Here is a 4282-nt window from a genome sequence, read left to right as displayed (position 1 = left end):
GAACGTCCGACGGAGTAGCACATCCGTCCATTATTTGCTAATAACTCGATAAATAATAATTGTAGCGAGTTTGGTGTTATGATATATATTGTTAGAAACCGTCTATATTACAGTGATATCACGTCGAAAATCGTCTAGGACCGATACGGAAAAAGTTTCCTCTTAGCGGTGGGACTTAGAAAAATTTCCAGAGTTTTGTCGACGGAGTAGCACATCCGTCCATTATTTGCTAATAACTCGATGAATAATAATTGTAGCGAGTTTGGTGTTATGATATATATTGTTAGAAACCGTCTATATTACAGTGATATCACGTCGAAAATCGTCTAGGGACCGATAGGGAAAAAGTTTCCTCTTGGCGGTGGGACTTAGAAAAATTTTCGTCGAACGTCCGACGGAGTAGCACATCCGTCCATTATTTGCTAATAACTCGAAGAATAATAATTGTAGCGAGTTTGGTGTTATGATATATATTGTTAGAAACCGTCTATATTACAGTGATATCACGTCGAAAATCGTCTAGGACCGATAGGGAAAAAGTTTCCTCTTGGCGGTGGGACTTAGAAAAATTTTCGTCGAACGTCCGACGGAGTAGCACATCCGTCCATTATTTGCTAATAACTCGATAAATAATAATTGTAGCGAGTTTGGTGTTATGATATATATTGTTAGAAACCGTCTATATTACAGTGATATCACGTCGAAAATCGTCTAGGACCGATACGGAAAAAGTTTCCTCTTAGCGGTGGGGACTTAGAAAAATTTCCAGAGTTTTGTCGACGGAGTAGCACATCCGTCCATTATTTGCTAATAACTCGATGAATAATAATTGTAGCGAGTTTGGTGTTATGATATATATTGTTAGAAACCGTCTATATTACAGTGATATCACGTCGAAAATCGTCTAGGACCGATAGGGAAAAAGTTTCCTCTTGGCGGTGGGACTTAGAAAAATTTTCGTCGAACGTCCGACGGAGTAGCACATCCGTCCATTATTTGCTAATAACTCGATAAATAATAATTGTAGCGAGTTTGGTGTTATGATATATATTGTTAGAAACCGTCTATATTACAGTGATATCACGTCGAAAATCGTCTAGGACCGATACGGAAAAAGTTTCCTCTTAGCGGTGGGACTTAGAAAAATTTCCAGAGTTTTGTCGACGGAGTAGCACATCCGTCCATTATTTGCTAATAACTCGATAAATAATAATTGTAGCGAGTTTGGTGTTATGATATATATTGTTAGAAACCGTCTATATTACAGTGATATCACGTCGAAAATCGTCTAGGACCGATAGGGAAAAAGTTTCCTCTTGGCGGTGGGACTTAGAAAAATTTCCAGAGTTTTGTCGACGGAGTAGTAGCACATCCGTCCATTATTTGCTAATAACTCGATAAATAATAATTGTAGCGAGTTTGGTGTTATGATATATATTGTTAGAAACCGTCTATATTACAGTGATATCACGTCGAAAATCGTCTAGGACCGATAGGGAAAAAGTTTCCTCTTGGCGGTGGGACTTAGAAAAATTTTCGTCGAACGTCCGACGGAGTAGCACATCCGTCCATTATTTGCTAATAACTCGATAAATAATAATTGTAGCGAGTTTGGTGTTATGGATATATATTGTTAGAAACCGTCTATATTACAGTGATATCACGTCGAAAATCGTCTAGGACCGATACGGAAAAAGTTTCCTCTTAGCGGTGGGACTTAGAAAAATTTCCAGAGTTTTGTCGACGGAGTAGCACATCCGTCCATTATTTGCTAATAACTCGATAAATAATAATTGTAGCGAGTTTGGTGTTATGATACATATTGTTAGAAACCGTCTATATTACAGTGATATCACGTCGAAAATCGTCTAGGACCGATACGGAAAAAGTTTCCTCTTAGCGGTGGGACTTAGAAAAATTTTCGTCGAACGTCCGACGGAGTAGCACATCCGTCCATTATTGCTAATAACTCGATAAATAATAATTGTAGCGAGTTTGGTGTTATGATATATATTGTTAGAAACCGTCTATATTACAGTGATATCACGTCGAAAATCGTCTAGGACCGATACGGAAAAAGTTTCCTCTTGGCGGTGGGACTTAGAAAAATTTCCAGAGTTTTGTCGACGGAGTAGCACATCCGTCCATTATTTGCTAATAACTCGATAAATAATAATTGTAGCGAGTTTGGTGTTATGATATATATTGTTAGAAACCGTCTATATTACAGTGATATCACGTCGAAAATCGTCTAGGACCGATAGGGAAAAAGTTTCCTCTTGGCGGTGGGACTTAGAAAAATTTTCGTCGAACGTCCGACGGAGTAGCACATCCGTCCATTATTTGCTAATAACTCGATAAATAATAATTGTAGCGAGTTTGGTGTTATGATATATATTGTTAGAAACCGTCTATATTACAGTGATATCACGTCGAAAATCGTCTAGGACCGATACGGAAAAAGTTTCCTCTTAGCGGTGGGACTTAGAAAAATTTTCGTCGAACGTCCGACGGAGTAGCACATCCGTCCATTATTTGCTAATAACTCGATAAATAATAATTGTAGCGAGTTTGGTGTTATGATATATATTGTTAGAAACCGTCTATATTACAGTGATATCACGTCGAAAATCGTCTAGGACCGATACGGAAAAAGTTTCCTCTTAGCGGTGGGACTTAGAAAAATTTCCAGAGTTTTGTCGACGGAGTAGCACATCCGTCCATTATTTGCTAATAACTCGATAAATTAATAATTGTAGCGAGTTTGGTGTTATGATATATATTGTTAGAAACCGTCTATATTACAGTGATATCACGTCGAAAATCGTCTAGGACCGATAGGGAAAAAGTTTCCTCTTGGCGGTGGGACTTAGAAAAATTTCGTCGAACGTCCGACGGAGTAGCACATCCGTCCATTATTTGCTAATAACTCGATAAATAATAATTGTAGCGAGTTTGGTGTTATGATATATATTGTTAGAAACCGTCTATATTACAGTGATATCACGTCGAAAATCGTCTAGGACCGATACGGAAAAAGTTTCCTCTTGGCGGTGGGACTTAGAAAAATTTTCGTCGAACGTCCGACGGAGTAGCACATCCGTCCATTATTTGCTAATAACTCGATAAATAATAATTGTAGCGAGTTTGGTGTTATGATATATATTGTTAGAAACCGTCTATATTACAGTGATATCACGTCGAAAATCGTCTAGGACCGATACGGAAAAAGTTTCCTCTTGGCGGTGGGACTTAGAAAAATTTCCAGAGTTTTTGTCGACGGAGTAGCACATCCGTCCATTATTTGCTAATAACTCGATAAATAATAATTGTAGCGAGTTTGGTGTTATGATATATATTGTTAGAAACCGTCTATATTACAGTGATATCACGTCGAAAATCGTCTAGGACCGATAGGGAAAAAGTTTCCTCTTGGCGGTGGGACTTAGAAAAATTTTTCGTCGAACGTCCGACGGAGTAGCACATCCGTCCATTATTTGCTAATAACTCGATAAATAATAATTGTAGCGAGTTTGGTGTTATGATATATATTGTTAGAAACCGTCTATATTACAGTGATATCACGTCGAAAATCGTCTAGGACCGATACGGAAAAAGTTTTCCTCTTAGCGGTGGGACTTAGAAAAATTTCCAGAGTTTTGTCGACGGAGTAGCACATCCGTCCATTATTTGCTAATAACTCGATGAATAATAATTGTAGCGAGTTTGGTGTTATGATATATATTGTTAGAAACCGTCTATATTACAGTGATATCACGTCGAAAATCGTCTAGGACCGATAGGGAAAAAGTTTCCTCTTGGCGGTGGGACTTAGAAAAATTTTCGTCGAACGTCCGACGGAGTAGCACATCCGTCCATTATTTGCTAATAACTCGAAGAATAATAATTGTAGCGAGTTTGGTGTTATGATATATATTGTTAGAAACCGTCTATATTACAGTGATATCACGTCGAAAATCGTCTAGGACCGATAGGGAAAAAGTTTCCTCTTGGCGGTGGGACTTAGAAAAATTTTCGTCGAACGTCCGACGGAGTAGCACATCCGTCCATTATTTGCTAATAACTCGATAAATAATAATTGTAGCGAGTTTGGTGTTATGATATATATTGTTAGAAACCGTCTATATTACAGTGATATCACGTCGAAAATCGTCTAGGACCGATACGGAAAAAGTTTCCTCTTAGCGGTGGGACTTAGAAAAATTTCCAGAGTTTTGTCGACGGAGTAGCACATCCGTCCATTATTTGCTAATAACTCGAT

This window comes from Halictus rubicundus, unplaced genomic scaffold, assembly GCF_050948215.1.
Source record: "Halictus rubicundus isolate RS-2024b unplaced genomic scaffold, iyHalRubi1_principal scaffold1143, whole genome shotgun sequence".
In the NCBI taxonomy this organism is placed as follows: Eukaryota; Metazoa; Arthropoda; class Insecta; order Hymenoptera; family Halictidae; genus Halictus; species Halictus rubicundus.
The sequence above is the reverse complement of the archived record's forward strand: the minus strand, read 5'-3'. Positions refer to the sequence as shown.